Source organism: Microtus oregoni, unplaced genomic scaffold, assembly GCF_018167655.1.
Source record: "Microtus oregoni isolate MIOR12 unplaced genomic scaffold, Mior012 000107F_000, whole genome shotgun sequence".
In the NCBI taxonomy this organism is placed as follows: Eukaryota; Metazoa; Chordata; class Mammalia; order Rodentia; family Cricetidae; genus Microtus; species Microtus oregoni.
The window spans coordinates 1,218,182-1,237,011 of record NW_024544722.1 but is presented as its reverse complement, the minus strand read 5'-3'; the positions used below and the strand labels follow the sequence as shown (position 1 = coordinate 1,237,011).

General features: G+C 33.6%; 1 protein-coding gene across 1 annotated transcript in view; it reads right to left on the bottom strand.

Moving 5' to 3' along the window:
* LOC121443450 (highly divergent homeobox-like) overlaps positions 1-18,227 on the bottom strand; it is a 123,291-nt gene extending 105,064 nt beyond the window's left edge. The window contains exon 1 of the mRNA XM_041645203.1: positions 18,134-18,227. The gene's annotated coding sequence lies outside the window, so the exon portion shown is untranslated. The remainder of the gene's footprint in view (positions 1-18,133) is intronic.
* Between the last annotated feature and the right edge of the window lie 603 nt (positions 18,228-18,830).

Here is an 18,830-nt window from a genome sequence, read left to right as displayed (position 1 = left end):
AATGGGATCAGGTACACAAATCCATCCCTAATTCACATATGATACTTTCCCAATATTAAAATTTTGAATTTTACGTCAGTCATTGGTGCTTTTCTTTACAAAATGGAGAGTTAAGTCTAGTAAAAACCACATACATCTTTGACAAGTATGTCTGCATTTACACTGTCCTCTTTATACATCATTATTATCATTCAGTTTTAAATCTCATGCAGTAAAACTAAGTCTTTTGCAAATATGGTATTAGTAAGGCAAATTCATGTAGTCATAAACCTATCATTTCAGTCAAGACATAGAATATTATAAGCTCAAGCAAGCAATTTCTTTATGCTGCCTCTTTGTCATCAATGCTTCCAGTGACCTCGGTTTGTGTCACCCACTAATCTATCTGTTCAGATAATTTTGACATGTAAACAATCCCACATATATTGTATCATACAGAATGCTCTCCTAAGCTTTGCTCTTTTCATTCAGCATGTTTTATTTCATATTAATTAGGGTGTTCAATACTTTGCTTTCTTTTCTTTCAGAGTTTATGTGTACAGATAAGTGTTTTTGCATAGATATCTAGGAGTGGGATTGCTGGGTCATATGCTTAAGTGTGTGTTAAACTCTAAGGTAACATTACTTCATGTCTTCATCTGTACTTGTTACTGTCAAGACCACTGAAAATGTGGTCAATGGGTGTGTCATTTGTACATTTTTATAGTTACATTACTTTTCATTTTTCTTGTGGCTAATAACGCTTAACATTACTCATATACTCATTTGCCATCTGTGTATTTTATGTGTGTATCTTGTTCAAATATTTTAGCTATTTTTAAGCCATCATTGAATTTTCAGTGCTCATTACATATACCGAATTTTGTATACTTTATTGTCTTAAAGGCTGCCTTTCTATCTGTTAATGTTTTTTAAATTAGTATTTTAATATTATTTTGTTTTACTGTTACTTTTAGATTATTGTTTTTTTCATGAATGAGTGAAAGAAAGGAAGTGGATTTGGATAGGAGGGGAAGTAGGAAAGATCTTGGAGGAGTTAGAGCATAGAAAATAATAATCAAAATACGTTGTATGAAAAAAATCTTTCGATTTAAAATTTAAAAAAAACAAATAAAAGAACTTGAGAGGGAATAAGGTGCTGGGCTTGCAGAGGGGAGGGCCTTGGTTGCTGGGAAGAAATGTGGAACAGGTTGGTGGGAGAAAAGAGAAGGGGGGATAATTTAGTTATAATTTTATATTTTAATTGACATTTGAATATATATTTCACAGAGCAGGAGTTTTAATTTTGTTAAAGTCTATTTATATTTTCCCTTTTATTAATTGTGCTTGTTTATATTAATTATGCCTAAAATGGACTATTCTATATCCTATACCTTTTCACATGAATTTTGGAATTAGTTTGGAATCCTGCTGTGATGTATTTGTGATTATACTGAACCAATAGATCAGTTTAATGGAATTCATATGTTAGCACTATTATGCCTCTTAATTCATTAATATATTTAGTTACAATTTGATTTCTTGTTTGTCAGTACACATTTCAAACACATGTAATATTAAATTTATACTAATGTGTTTCCTATTTGCTAGTAGGGTATTACAATAAATGTTACTAATTTTTGTATATCTAGTTGTTTATTGTTATTTTATTGACACATAGTAATTTTAGTACTTTGCACAGTTCACATATCACTTCTAGAAGCTTTTTTTCTGCCATTTACACAGATAGGATTACTTCTTCTTTTTCAATATTTATGGCTCTTATTTCTCTATGTTGCCTTACTACACTGGGTAGGAGCTGCAGCGTGATTTTTTTTAACTAAATAACAGTAACATTTCCTCCTTGTGTTTTATTTTACAGGGAAGAATTAAAATTTTCACCATTCAATTCAATGTTATTGTAGATTTATCAACACTACCCTTATTAGGTTAATAAAAATATCCTGTATTTTTATCAAATGGAACATCATAATCAATGGGTACCTAATTTTTTCATGTCTTTTGCATATCTATTGAGATGACAATATTTTTGTCCTATAATATTTTGACATGGTAAATTATGCTATTTGATTTTGAAATGGTAAACCTGACCTCCATTCCTAGCATAAACCCCAGTTGTGACTCATGCATTTGTTTTTTATATATCACTTGAGGTAATTTTTAAGTATTATCACAACTTTAGATTCTATATGTTCAGGGATATTTGTGGTTCCCTTGTACTCTATTTAGTGTGGGTTTTAAGCTAATGAGTGATAAAACAAATTTTTTATATATATTCAAAAAAGATAGTATATAGATGATGGAGGAGGTTCATCTGTCTATCTGTAGTTTCATTGGTTAATTAATAAAGAAAATTGCTTGGCCTGATAGGACAGAAAATTAGGTGGTGGAGTAGACAGAACAGAATGCTGGGAAGAAGGGAAGTGAGACAGATACTATAGCTCTCCTCTCCAAGATGGACGCAGGTTAAGATCCTTTCTGGTAAGCCACCACCTTGTGGTGCTACACAGATTATTAGAAATGGGTTAATCAAGATGTGAGAATTAGCCAGTAAGAGGCTAGAGCTAATGGGCCAAGCAGTGTTTAAAAGAATACTGTTTCCATTTGTAATTATTTCGGGGAAAGCTAGCTGGGTGGCGGGAAGCAGCCTGCAACTCCTATTTCTACATATAGAACTGCCATATTTTATCTTAAATAAAATGTTTAAAAATTACCAAGTTTAATTATACAGTTTCAAAAGATAACTCAGAGGATAAAGGTGTTTGCCAACCAGCCAAAAGATCTGAGTTAGAGCCCCAGGACCCACACTGTGCAAGCAGAGAACTGACTCCTGAAAACTGTCCTTTAACTTCCACATATGTTCATACACTCACACATACACACACACACACACACACACACACACACACGCACGCACACATATATACACACACTCACACACAAATACACACACTCACACACACACAAATGTGAAAAATAATGCCATGGTTGTCATATTGTGAAGTGGTAAACTACAAATTACATTTCTATATTACCTAAATTATCTATGTTTGCATGAGTTTTGGTACTCTATCTTTCAGGCATTTGGTTCATTTAATATAAATTGCTGAATTCAAAAGTGTGAATTTATTTATTCCATTTCCTTTATACTTGTCTAATGACTATAGAATCTGCAGTGATTTACCTTTTCCTTTCTTAGTATTGGTAATGTGCTTCTTTCCTCTTATTTGTGAGCATGGCAAGAAGTTTATCACTTACATCTATCTGAAAGAACTAGTTTTTCATTTCACTGATTTTTCTCAACATTTTTATCTTAATTTACATTTATGCTTAACTTCTGCTCTGTCTCTTTCCTGTTTACCCTTCCCTTTATTCTGGTTTGTTTGGACTCAATACCACTTGGCACAGATTCTTAAGAAAGATCTTATACCATTGCTTTGAGATTTACTTTTCACAAATATATGCAATTATTGTCATACACTTTTATTTCTAAGTAGCATTTCACTCATGTCCTGCAAATTGTGGAAACAATTTAAAGTTGCCATTCAGTTCAAGGTACTTTCAAAGTTCCTTTGTTTACAGTTTAGTATTATATTTTTCTGGTTTTGATTTCTCCTTTGTAAGCAGAGAAAGTACTTAAGAATTACATAGAAAGGAGGAAAGTTGCCCATGTATGGTCATTTTTTAAAATTCTGCTTTCCTTACTAATCTTCTTGCTTTTATTTATTTCTGAAATTACTTAGGAAATTAATTTTTATGTGTTCTCTCTTGCTAAATGTTCCATGTACACTTAAATGACTATGTATTGTATTGCTACACGAATGTTATCTAGAAATGTCAATTAGGTTACATTGGCTCATAGTATTGTTTGAACCTTTTATATATTTACTGATTTTTCTGACTACCCTTTTAAACAATTACTGAATTAATCAAGTCACCAAGTATAATTATGGAATTGTTCTGTTTTTATTTACATCAGGTTTGGCCATATATATTTTAGAAACCTGTTTTTCAGCACATGGACCTTTTAGCATTGTCATATATTTTGGTATAGTGAACTTTCATTTAATAGTCATTTTCTAAAAGTCATCTTACTTCCTTGTGTTATGCCTTGACCTGCATTCAACTGTGCTTGATATTAATCCGTACAGCTCAGTTTTCTTTATATAACTGTGTCACAATATGATATTTTCTGCCCTTTTACTTCTAATCTGTGACTATAATGTAAAGTGGATCCTTTGTATTTTATTTTTTATTTATTTTACATAACAACCACAGTTCCCTCCTCCACCCCTCCTTTCACTTCCTCCCCCATTCACTTCTCAGATAGAGGAAGGTTTCCCATGGATTTCAACAAAACCTGGCACATTAAGTTGAGGAAGTACCAAGGTCCTCCCTTCTGCATCAAGACTGATCAAGGCATCACACCATAGAGAATGTGCTTCAAAAATCCAGCTCATGCATCAAGGATAAATCCTGGTCCCACTGCCAGAAGCCCCTCAAACAGTGGATCCCTTTTTATAAAGCAGATAATTGAGATTTTTTTAAAAAGAGCAATCAATGCCTTTAGAGTGATTAGTATACTGATATGCAATATATTGAGATAATTAAACATATATACTACTTAATTAACTACTGTTTGACACTGACATTTTGTTTTTTGATACCTCCTTTTCAACTTGTTGACTTAATTATGTAGAAACATGGTAACGTAACATTTGATAAATTTGTGTACGTTTTTCCCTCAGGCTGGCTTCAAAATCACATGTATCCGAGAGTGACTTTGAACTCCAGATCTTCCTACATCTACCTCTTTGTGTTCAGACTATTATAGGTCTGGGAAAACAAGCCGGAGTATTTCCCAACTTACTTTGGATTATTTTAATAGTTATGTTTAATTCATTGAATTTCTGCCTAAAAGTCCTATATACATTTACATATAATACAGTCTTTTCTAAAAGATAGCAATTTGTCTTCTTAAATTCTTACTTTTCTCTTCTAAGTTTAATACATTTCTGCCTTTAAATATTAATTCCTTCTTTTTTCTTTGTAGTGAGTGCAATGTTTTTTTTCAAAATTTTAGAGCTCTCTCACATATTTCAATTATTGATTTTCAGTGTTATGACCAGAGAACATCCTTTGTATGAGTTCATTTTTCTCTTCGTGACAGTTTTATATCCCCAAATATAGTCCACTTTGATCAAATTTCTGTGTGCATCTTAGAATAGTATGTATTTTGCTATTGTTTCGTGGAATGTATTAGTCAACTAAGTAATCAATTTTTGACTCAGGTTGTAGCAAATACTAAGAAAACGTGTTAAGCTCAGAATGCAATTGTGTTATTGCCTATTTCTTTTTTATGTTTTTGTTTCAAATTTTAGAGTACTATTAGTTGATAAAAAGCATTTAAGATTTTTATGTTCTTTTAATCAACTGAACCCTTTATGAGACTGGCCATCTTTATTCCTAATAATATATTTTCTTTTTTGATTCTCTTTACCTAATATATTGATATAAATATGCCTTCCTTTTCATGGTACATTTTTCATTTATTTATATTCAATTGTCTGTGTCTTGTTATTTTAAGTGAGTTACTTGTAGGCAGTTTATGTCTTTTAGATGGCATATTTTGACAGTTTTCAACTGACAAAATATCAATATGGTTGAACTTAAGTGTATAATATTTCTAATTATTTCCCAACTTACTTTGGATTATTTTAATAGTTATGTTTAATTCATTGAATTTCTGCCTAAAAGTCCTATATACATTTACATATAATACAGTCTTTTCTAAAAGATAGCAATTTGTCTTCTTAAATTCTTACTTTTCTCTTCTAAGTTTAATACATTTCTGCCTTTAAATATTAATTCCTTCTTTTTTCTTTGTAGTGAGTGCAATGTTTTTTTTCAAAATTTTAGAGCTCTCTCACATATTTCAATTATTGATTTTCAGTGTTATGACCAGAGAACATCCTTTGTATGAGTTCATTTTTCTCTTCGTGACAGTTTTATATCCCCAAATATAGTCCACTTTGATCAAATTTCTGTGTGCATCTTAGAATAGTATGTATTTTGCTATTGTTTCGTGGAATGTATTAGTCAACTAAGTAATCAATTTTTGACTCAGGTTGTAGCAAATACTAAGAAAACGTGTTAAGCTCAGAATGCAATTGTGTTATTGCCTATTTCTTTTTTATGTTTTTGTTTCAAATTTTAGAGTACTATTAGTTGATAAAAAGCATTTAAGATTTTTATGTTCTTTTAATCAACTGAACCCTTTATGAGACTGGCCATCTTTATTCCTAATAATATATTTTCTTTTTTGATTCTCTTTACCTAATATATTGATATAAATATGCCTTCCTTTTCATGGTACATTTTTCATTTATTTATATTCAATTGTCTGTGTCTTGTTATTTTAAGTGAGTTACTTGTAGGCAGTTTATGTCTTTTAGATGGCATATTTTGACAGTTTTCAACTGACAAAATATCAATATGGTTGAACTTAAGTGTATAATATTTCTAATTATTTCCCAACTTACTTTGGATTATTTTAATAGTTATGTTTAATTCATTGAATTTCTGCCTAAAAGTCCTATATACATTTACATATAATACAGTCTTTTCTAAAAGATAGCAATTTGTCTTCTTAAATTCTTACTTTTCTCTTCTAAGTTTAATACATTTCTGCCTTTAAATATTAATTCCTTCTTTTTTCTTTGTAGTGAGTGCAATGTTTTTTTTCAAAATTTTAGAGCTCTCTCACATATTTCAATTATTGATTTTCAGTGTTATGACCAGAGAACATCCTTTGTATGAGTTCATTTTTCTCTTCGTGACAGTTTTATATCCCCAAATATAGTCCACTTTGATCAAATTTCTGTGTGCATCTTAGAATAGTATGTATTTTGCTATTGTTTCGTGGAATGTATTAGTCAACTAAGTAATCAATTTTTGACTCAGGTTGTAGCAAATACTAAGAAAACGTGTTAAGCTCAGAATGCAATTGTGTTATTGCCTATTTCTTTTTTATGTTTTTGTTTCAAATTTTAGAGTACTATTAGTTGATAAAAAGCATTTAAGATTTTTATGTTCTTTTAATCAACTGAACCCTTTATGAGACTGGCCATCTTTATTCCTAATAATATATTTTCTTTTTTGATTCTCTTTACCTAATATATTGATATAAATATGCCTTCCTTTTCATGGTACATTTTTCATTTATTTATATTCAATTGTCTGTGTCTTGTTATTTTAAGTGAGTTACTTGTAGGCAGTTTATGTCTTTTAGATGGCATATTTTGACAGTTTTCAACTGACAAAATATCAATATGGTTGAACTTAAGTGTATAATATTTCTAATTATTTCCTATTTCTCTCCTATTTGTCCTACCTATTCTTTGTTTTTTTTATGTTTTTTAATCATTAAATGTTTTTTGTGATTCTAACTTATTGGCTCATCACTTTGTTTCCTTATTTTAGTTAATTACTTGGAGACAATGGTATATCTTTTTAACTTATTTCCATGTTAAGTTATATGATACAACTTCACACATAATAATCTTCCGTTGATATACTTCAATTTCTTCCCTCACTAGCATTTATTCTATTCTCAAAACAATTTCTTCTTATATATCTTTTAAAACTTCCAATAAATCTTCATTAAAAACATAGAGTGCTCTTTTACTATGATTTTGAAAAGTTTGTTCATTTTTACCCACAGATGTATTTCCAGCATTATTTTTACTATTACGAACTCCATATTACAATTCGCTATCATTTTCTTCTTCTTGGAAAAGGACTTTCTTTAATATTCTTGTTAGTATACATCTGCTGCTGCAACATTTCTGAAATAATTTTCTTTTGCATAAGGAGAACTGTAGTTTGCTTTGATATTTTTTTTAATTTATTTATTTATTAAGGATTTCTGCCTCCTCCCCGCCACTGCTTCCCATTTCCCTCCTCCTCCCCCAATCGAGTCCCTCTCCCTCAGCAGCTTGAAGAGCAATCAGGGTTCCCTGACCTGTGGGAAGTCCAAGGACCGCCCACCTCCATCCAGGTTTAGTAAGGTGAGCATCCAAACTGCCTAGGCTCCCCCAAAGCCAGTACGTGCAGTAGGATCATATTTTTGATAAGGAATTTTTCGAAACAGATTCTCATGTATCCCAGGCTAACCTTGTACACACTCTGTAACTAAGGACTCACTTTGTAGCCAAGGACTACATTGCATTACACTTGTATGTATTTGTTTACTTATCTTAATAAACGTTTGGTTTTAATTTATTTATTTATTTTACATCCCTACCGAAGTTACCCCTCGTTATTCTCCTCCCATTCTCTCTCCCCACCTCCCCTCCACCCCGTCAATCCACTCCACTGTTTTTTGTAATTCTTTCTCTAGCCCTTTCTCCCTCCTTCCTCACCTCCCCACCCTACCCCTATGTGCCTGGAGATTAGAGGACAGTTCTCTGGAGTTGGTTCTCTCCTGCCACCTTGTGGGATCCAGAAAGAGATGGTCAGGTCTGTGAACAAAGCCAGCAAGCTAAGTCATCTTGTAGGCCACCATTTCTGGGTTTTGAGACAGTTTCAAACTTGCTACATATTGGAGGCTGACCTTGAACTTATATCCTCCTGCCTTGACCTCCTGAGTGTTGGGATTTAAAATGTTCTCTACTACACACGGTTTATGTACTACTGGATATCGAACACAGGGCCTCATGCATGCTGGACAAGTGCTCTGTTAACATCCCCAGTACAGAGATTATATTTTCTCTTTAAGTGCATAAAAGGTGTGGCTTCACTGATTTGTATCTTGTTTTCAATGAAGTCACTCATTTTTGCTGAATCCCCTGTATATAAAATGTAGTCCCCCAATCCTATTTCTGTTTTTTATACATTCAATTTCTCTGGATTTTGGCAATTGGATAATCCCCAATGCTGAGATTACAGGTATATGACACCACATTCAACCTTCATTCATATACTCTTACATTTCTAGAATTTCAATATGAATCATTAAAAATAGCTTCTATTTCTAGTGTCATCCTGTTGCTTTCTTATCTTCATGGATATATATATATATATATATATATATATATATATATATATGTAACAGCAGTGGTTTAAATAGTCTTTTAAAACTATCCTGCATTCTGGCACCTTAATTATATCCTCCTAGAAATGTGAGGAATGGTATTTATTGAATTATTCACAATCTGGATGACTAGATGGTGACATAAACATTAACAGAAGACTATTAACACCATTTCACTGGGCGTGGTGGTACACACCTTTAACTCCAACACTTAGGAGGCAAAGGCAAATGGATCTCTGTGAGTTCAAGGACAGCCGTTTCTGCAGAGCTACTTCCAGGACAAAAATCCTGTCTTGAAAAATTAAAATAAATATATATTTTTTAAGTTTAGAAAACACACTTTACATACCACATTATAGGTTAGCAAGTATTTTTGTGAAGAAAATTCATTAGGAGACATGTCTTATAACCCCCACTATCTAGTTGAGGATGTTCATGTCTAAGAGTTTGGTTATCTGTTCCAAGGTTGTGGAACTAGCAAGTAGTTCTAAAGCCCAATGAATACAAAGATGTCTTGACTTAAATTCTGTATAATTATTCATATTTACCAGCTTCATAAAGCTATATTTACATTCATCATGGCACAGGAAAAAATTGTAAGACAATTTTATGTAATGATCTACAAAATATATAAGAAAATACAAATAACTACAAAGATACTCACATTTATAGTTTAATTTCCAATATTTGAGTCTTTTTGTTTTTAGAAGATAGAGTCTCACTTTGTAACCCAGACTAGCCTAGAACTCACTATATATCCCAACCTAGCTTAAAATTCATGACATTACTCATGCCTTAACCTCCTGAGTGCTGAGATTACCAAAATAAGCCACTATGTCCAGTTCTAATGTTTAAATTCTGAAGAATTTAGGAACTGTTTATTCCAAAGGGGAAAAATGTATCAGCAAGTAAATGCCCTTGATCTCAGAATGATCTGTAAATAATAATAAATCAGCCTTAAGGACATTTGCCTTTATCATGTGTTAATGATAAAATTAAACTGCCTATAAACTATAAAGATATTTCATATATTTGGGTAACAATATTCAACTTATCATAAAAAAGAAGAAAGATTATTTCAAACAGACACTCCAGCACAAGGCAGAAACATAAATGAGATATAGGGAAATAACCATATTTCCCTATATCTTTAGCTCTGATTTCACACAATAAATCTACAGCCCACCCCCTTATGGAATATAGGAAACTAATCTCTTGTGGTTCATAGTACAGCCTGATAAACTAATCAAGCCCCTTAATTTATACATTTTTCACGACTAAGTTATACTTCTTTTTATATCGTTATGCCTAAACAAACACTGCAAGTAAAGCCTTTCTACCTTCTATTATACTGAGACTATGTTCTTAATCATCCCCTCTCAAACTGGTTTATCATATAACTCCATCCAATTTCTCTTCTTACTCTAGTCTGAGAAAAAAATGTTATTGGTGGATAAAATTTGTTCTAAAAAGTTCATGTCATATTTCTTTCCTTAAACACTCTTTTAATGTTTACTAAATCCTGTTTTCACAGCTTATATTAAGAGTTAAGGGTAATTCTGTCTTGGTAGGAAGAACTGGACTATCCAAATCTTTACTCCAGATTTCTTATATCTCCTGTTTCTGATTTTATGTAATCCTACAAAATCCTAGAGGGAAAAACTTTTCAGTACATAAGCTGTTCTTTAGGATTTAGGAAGAATACCTCAAAGCACACCATCTAGTGGTTAGTAAGTAACATTGTATAAGCAAACAAATTATAGTGAATGAACAATATACAAATAGACACTTTTTTTTCTTACCTAAATACTGGAAACAGATTTATTTCCCTCAAAGAAAAAAAGAACTCAAGCAAACTGTTGGTAAAGAGCTAGAATTGTATGGCCATTATAAAATACAGTATCGAGGTCCCTCAAAAAAAAAAAAATAGAACTCTTATATCATTCAGCAATGCCATTACTAAGCATATATACAAGGAAATGAAATTAATATATGCACTTCCTTGTCATTATACACCTATTCACAGTAGCCAAGATATGGTGGACTCAATCTAAGTGTCTGTAAATGAATGTCTAAATAAAGGAAGTGTGTCATAGCTATGCAATGACATACTATTCAAATTTAACAAAGAAGGAAATCTCACCATTTGCAACAACATAGCACTGGGGGACATTATGCTAAGTGAAATAAACCAAGAAGAGGAAAACCAATACTTCATGATTTTGCTTATACATAATTATTTTTGAGGTTGTAGATGGAATTGATATTAGTTGTCAGTAACCATAAAAAATTATTCTACATTATCTGAATGGGATAAATGCAATAATAACAAAAGTCCTAAAATGTGAATATGGAGTCATATAATGATGACAAAAAATGATGAACTGTCAAAGAACTAATCAAACATTGCCACCTCTGAAGATAGAAAGCTGTAAGACAAGAAATGTGGATAACTTCCAACAGTTGAGAGAAACAAGGAAATGAGTTCTTCTCTAGAGTTGTCAAAAATAGAAATTATATGGACAAAATTATTTTAATCCAGTGAGAATCATTTGAAAATTATTTATTTCATAACATAATGCATTTATGTTATTTTTTTCCAGTCAAGATCTTACTAAGAAGCCAGTACTGGCCTCAAACTTGTGATTCTTCAGCCTCTCCTTCTGCCTTACAAGTGCTAGGGTTATACTATTCTCCACAGTTTCAAATTTATATTATCTTAAACCACAAAATTTATGGCACTACACCTAAGCAACAAGAGGAACTCTGTTTAGTTTCTCCATTGAATACATCTGGGAAAACCCCAATACGTCTATCTACATGCTTTTTGTGACACTCTTTTGATTCTGTTTGGGAGTCAAGTAATAAGGATAAGTATCATTTAAACAGTGAGGCTATTACTATCATCAAAGTAAGTGGATTCATCCAGACTCAACAATTTCATTTACTTTATAATTATAGCTATCCTTCTAATGAAATAATATCAACTTTGTGATAGAAGGAAGCTGACATACATTAGCCAGGCAATACACAATTGAAAATATTTTATTACATATTTCTTTGAATTTCTGAAAGAGGACAAAAAGAAATGGTTGTCTATGATAACCAGTTCTCATAAGTCTAGGTAATGATGGAAATGTGATTTTGATTTCCAGGTGGTAACTTGAATATAGACCACCTGGGGAATATAGCTAAACTACAGAGGTTGCGCCAGTTGTCTGCAGTTGGGTGAAAGATTTGCAGTTTCTAAGACTTTTCCATGTAATTCCCATACTTTCATTCCATGGAACATTCTTTGACTATCACATAGTTAGTAGACACAAATACACTAAACACAACTAGGAAAGTAAATTTAAGAATAAATGACTTAATGATGTTGGAGGTAAGTGTGAAGCATTTTATTCCCTAGCTAGAAATAATGTAAACACAGACTTTTTCAATACATTCATGATTGTGATACCATATGTCACTAATACATTTAAGGGTGGAAAGTCTAAATGAAATAAATAACATATATTAAAACTAACTCAAGTGGTTATATTGTCATCTTAGACTAGGAGAGATGAGTCAAGGCTGAAAATTCGGATATCTAATGTAATACTTCCCACTAATACAGAACAAATTTTTTCTTCCACATTTTACAGGCTCCTAGGTCTCTACCAATCATCCTCTTTCATGAAGACTTTGACACAGAAAGTAGTTAGTTTACAAAAGGGCAAAGCTACCTTGAAGATAGAAATCAGATAATTACTTTCTCAAATGTTGCAGCTGTTCTACCATAAAACATACAACAGGTAGATCTAGCTAACCAAATAGGAAATTATTAAAGCAATAAATTACTGCAGTTGAAAGTATATAATCTTCTAATACATTGTTTCATAAACTCAGTGAAGAAGTGTATTCACCATTGGTTGTTTTGACATAGTAAAGAATATGAATCTATTACATTATGCCATTTAAAGCCATTAAAGGGTCATACAATGACCTCTTTTTCATAATTCTCAGCTTTATGTATATGTAAGAAAAATGTATTCACTGGGGAAAACATAGAAATGCCATAGACTTTACAGACTCAGAAAGAGAGAATTTAGTGGACATATACACAAACATATACTTGTATAAACATTTGAAAAATAAAGTAGGTTTCAACATTGAAGTGCATAGTTTAGAATAACACCATACTTTATGCCCAAGGTATGCCACTTAGCAATTGCAAGACCTTGCACAAACAGCACCCCCAAAATACTTGTCTACATGGGGAAAATGCCTTCTGGGTTATGTATGTCACATATACTCAAGACATATAGCAAAGGAAAATTTCTCCAGTTCAAAAAGAAGAAAAAACTAAGGAGATAAGTTTCCTGAACTTTTGGCACGCTGGCATATAAAGGGAGTAAAGATCCTAGAACAATTCAGCTGGCCATAAAATTAGCTGTGAAACAACAAGGACCAACAAAGTAGTGCAACTACTCTTGTACACCTTTACATAAGGCAGACGTAAATGTAGTCTTGGCTTGACTGACATGGTACAATACCCTGTATCCAACTTCAGTGTATTTAGATTTGTGGTTTAATCCAGGCAGTTTTTCTACTAGCTGGCACAAGGAAGACTATTTATACAGATGAGTTTTACCTTATTGACTGAAAAGGTTCCAAGATGCCTGTAACAGTTTCTGAATACGCTACAATTTCCAGCTGTGTGTGTGTGTGTGTGTGTGTGTGTGTGTGTGTGTGTGTGTTTGTGTGTGTGTGCTTATGTGTTTGTATGTGTAATGTTGGGGATCAAACATGGGGTCTAACTTTACTAGGCTACTGACCAGTACTCTAATCCTATAGCTGTTACAGCAGGGCTCATTTTAAGGTATAAATATATATTTTTGTTTGTTTCTGAGATTGTAATTTAATTACAACATTTCTCCTTTCCTTTCCTCCCTCCAAACCCTCCCATATACTTATACTTGCTGTACTTCAATTTCATGGCCTCATTTTTCATTAATTGCAATTGCATACATATATGTATTTGTATTACTCTAGATTCATTACCTATTACCTTTTACTTCCAAGAGCAGTGTGTCTAAATATAGTGTACTCAATGGAATTATATACCATCACTAATTTCAATTTTAAGTGATTCCATTATTAAATCAACATCAGCAATTCAATTTTTTATCATGTTGAGGATTCCATTGTTTAAAAATATCTTTTCTGCAAGGCAATTTTTAAAGTGAATGAATTCAGTGGTTTTAAAAAATAATTTTATGCAACATTTCATATCATCTTTTATGATTAAAACACTGTATTTCTTAAAGATTTATTGATGTTTTATTTTATGTGTGTTTTGCCTACATGTATACATGTGTACTTTGCAATTGTCTGGTATCGATAAAAATCAAAAGAAGTCACTGAATAACTTGGGAATGGAGTTATGGACTGTTGACCACCATGTTGGTGCTTGAAACCAAATCTGGGTCCTCTACATGAACAGAAATGCCCTTAACCACTTAACCACGGAGCCATCTCTGCAGCTCAAGACTTTATTTTAAGAAAATACTTAATATAAATATAAGCATACATCACTCAGTCTGACTTCACACACGTATTATGTTTCATGGAAAATATACAACACACACACACACACACATACCACAATGGGCCAGGATACCAGAGACCTGGATCTTCATTATGTCTCCACTAAGAATTCATTATAGTACCTTTCTAACGGATAAATTAATGATCATGGAGTCAAACGAACAGACACATGGGTACTGACGGTGACATTGGAGTCCTAGATGTATGGTCCATAGGCAAGTCAACTACTTTCAGCCTCCAGTGTTTCAATTTTAAAATGGAAAATAATATTAGAAGCTATTTTCAAGGAAAGTTAAATGGTTTAAAAAACGATAAGCTACTTAAGATTAGGATAATGTAGAGAAAATGCACAATGTTTGGTACTAGTGTTGGCAGAGTACTTTACATCTCTGGGCCTCAGACTCCTGACATGTAAGATGAGAGAACAGGCTTATCACTAGGAAGTCCCTCCTAGTTCAAATTTTACAACTCAAAGGAAAAAGAAAACAATCTGTTTTTTTCTACATATAAGAACCATACGATGAACCTTAAAGCCCAAATGACACATTCATCTTTGATCTTTTAAGCTATGTAAAATAAAGAGCATTTTCAACCCTAAGCCCTATATTTTATTCAAAGTTGCCTAACTGAATCATTCTGTCCACTGGCATGCAAATAAATTTCTAATGGAATCATATTAATTACTATAGTTGTTATCTATAAACTAAAATTGTTTTGAAAGAACTTGCATAATATATGTAATAGGAGAAAAGATCAAAGAGAAAGGAAATTCCCTAATAATAAACAGCATTCATAGTTCACTTATAAAAACATATCATAATGATTTTTAAAAGTTTAAATTATAATAACAATTGTAATGTCCTTCTGAATTGTTTCTAAGCTATATTCTCAAACCACAAATACTCAAAACATTAGAATGGTGCCTCAAAAGAAGCAAGAATTGAAAAATGAAAACCGTTAAAAACAAAAACAAACAAAAAACCTCTCTACTTAAACTATGACTACACTGTCATTCAAGCAAAAGTACTGCTCTGTGGAACAATGAAGGTTTAATCTCAAGAGATATAACATGCATATACAACTGTGATGACCATCATGGTGTTCAACTATCAAATAGAAACTATCAAGGGTAGTCAATTTAATAAAGCAATTAAAAGTACAAGCAATAAACAGTGATTAATAATAGATTTCAAGAAAGGATGCATGATACAATGTGATCAGGAAGAAGCACAGAGAGATGGAATATCTTTAACTAGTGTCTTTTCAATGAAAAGAATTGCAAACTAAACTACTTCTGAGGCAATGTTCCTTTGGTCGTGTTTCCAAGGACATGGCATATTTGAAAAGCACTCATGCAGCAGGTATCTCTATTATTCTTTTGCTGTGACTCACAGTCAGGCTTGTTTAGTCACCAGAGGAGTCCTTGCCTGACTAATGATGACTAAAATGCTACATGTGTACAGTTCTGTACAAAGCAATATTACTTAACTCCCCAGGGGATTGTTTTCTAAGGAAAAAAAGACGTTAAATGTCTATAGCTGTTTTCGTTAGTCAGCTAGGTGTGTGGGAAGATGGTAAAGAACTAGCTGGTCTGTTCCCAACACCTAAAGATATAAAGTGCAGTTAAAGAGTACATAATAACACAGAGAGAGAGAGAGAGAGAGAGAGAGAGAGAGAGAGAGAGAGAGAGAGAGAGAGAGAGAGAGAGACTGCACAGTGACACAGTAGACAGCAGGGTAAAAGAAAGTGATAAATAAAAGAACAGATATGAAAATTTTTAGGAAAGGTGATCTATATATTCACACTTGAAAGGTGTTTATAGAAGGTGTTTTGACTAGAGCTTCAAAGATGGACAATATTTAAATTATGTAGAATAAAAGGTAATCTAGGTAAAGGGGGTGACAATGGTGTGAGAAGCAAAATTAAAGAAGCAATTGTTCAAGCAAAATTGTTCAAGAAACATTAAGAGATATATAGTGAAGAATAAAGTAAAATAAGTGCTGCTGTTCCAAAGGGCTAGATTTTTGCCATATATGTGGAGTCTGAATTGGAATAACAGATAAGAAGAAGCAGAGAATATTCTTGATAGAGGAAATAATATTGAAGTAGTATTCACAGACAAGCGGTCTTGTTGGGAGAATCAAGTATTTGGAGCAAAGGTGCACACTGGTTAGGAAGCTCCTTCAGTTATTAGAGGAGTAGAGAGAAGAGATGAAACCAAGGAGTAAGCGAGGAATGGTCGTGAGATGACAGTTGAAGGAAAATTTGCCAGCAAACTCTTCATTTTAAAAACTGGAGAAAAATCCAGATTTCCCTGTAAAATGGGAACAAAAAATGAGATCATGGTGGGGGACTAATAACCCTACTTTACAATCTTTCACCAAAGACAGATGGGCAGATTGTTTCTCGAAACAGCTGACTGACATAGCCCTTCCCAATGAAGGAAGGAGAGATAAAGTCTCTTAAAATAACATTTGACTTAGATATTTCTAGCAGAAACATACAGGAAAAAGAGAGAAGGAAAGGATCTGAGATGAAGGCTGAAGATTTATGAGATGGAGCTAAGATGAAGAAAAGACAGGTGGGTAAAATGTATTTCTTTGAATCTCCCGATGCGCAAAATTACTGAATGTCAAATCAAATCAAAACTCTTTTAAGGTTGAGAGTTGAAACTCTTTGAAAAATTGGTGTGCCCCCCAACACAAACAGTTTCTTATCTGAGAACTTTAGTCTACAAAATCTTCAGGTTCCTTCCTTTACATAGAACCTGTTTCTGGAAATTAAGTATTTTGCTCTCTCAAATTTATCAGGTTCATTTTGGTGCTGAGTACACTCAGTAGGCCAGATGCAAAGACCAATGGCAGATCCTCGCACTTCAAAGTGCACCTGAAACATCTCAAGGCCAAATCCCTAACCTTTCCCTCGTTCAGTTCTGACAGAGCTCAGCCCCACCCCCTCCAGCTAAAGGGAAAAAGGCGCCTGCGCAATCTCCTTGCCCATTCTCCCTGCAGTGAACCGCCCCCTCCCTCTAGTCAGAGTGCTTATGCGCAGGCGCAGGGTCCTCGGTGCGTTTGAGTGGGGCTATGAGAAATCTACTGTCCAGTGAAATCCAGAAGTGGTAGAATTCAATCTTGTCCTTTCTTCAGAAGCAGAGGCACCAGTTTCTCTCACTATCGGGCCAATAGTATGTCCCAGCCATCGCCCTCTTTCAGAGCAAGGTCCTGCACTGTGTGGCAATACCCACAGTATCCTCATCCTCAGCTCCTTTCTAATTCCACGCTCTTGCTGGGCTTTGCTGGGAGGGTAGAGGCAGTTGGCTTCCAAGAAGCTGCACCAATTTATTGGCTGTTTCTTTAGGCCACAGACCCAAGGGCCCCCTACTGGGTACATTATCCCAGTGTCTTGAAAGTCCTCTTTTGCCCTTCACAGTCACCCAGGTTAGGCGCTTACCTCGGGCGTGGTGCGGTCACGGAAGAGTTCAAAGGATCCAAGATGAAACCAGGGCCAGAGCAGACGGATTCCGCGAGATTTTTCCTGGGTCTCCACTGCCGCCTCAGACAATGAAATCAGCGTGTCCGATCATCAATTCTCATCATGATCGTGACGTCACAAAAGACAGCGGCCAATGGGAGCCCGAGATCAGCTCCGGACAGTCCCTGGCCTCAGACCAGAACCCAAGAGTGGGGAAGGGGGGGAGGGCTTCCTGTAGTGGGGCTGCCTCTTCTCAGCACTTATCTGCTTGATCTATGAAGAGGCCTCTCAGTACTTCTCTCCATGGATAGCTGTGAACATCCAGCATTCCTGTGCCAATAGTAGTTTCATGACAATCATTTGAGTCAAGTGATGACTGGTCTTGAAACTTGAGATTTGCTTTGAGCAAAATTGTTCCCCATTACCAAAACTAAATGATAGCATAAGGGTTTAACTGATAGGTATATAAACAATGTAATCAAAATCAATAAGGTCTCCAAGGACCCTTTGGAATTTTTCCAGTAAGATTAAGTGTACTCATTTGTGACTGATTGACAGTAAAGACTAAGGAAAGAAATGGAATCCCTTCACTTCATTTTTAAGCCATTTTGACAGAAAAACTTATTTGAGTGATCACTGTTACAGGGATAAGCAAAAAAATCAAGACTCGTAGTAT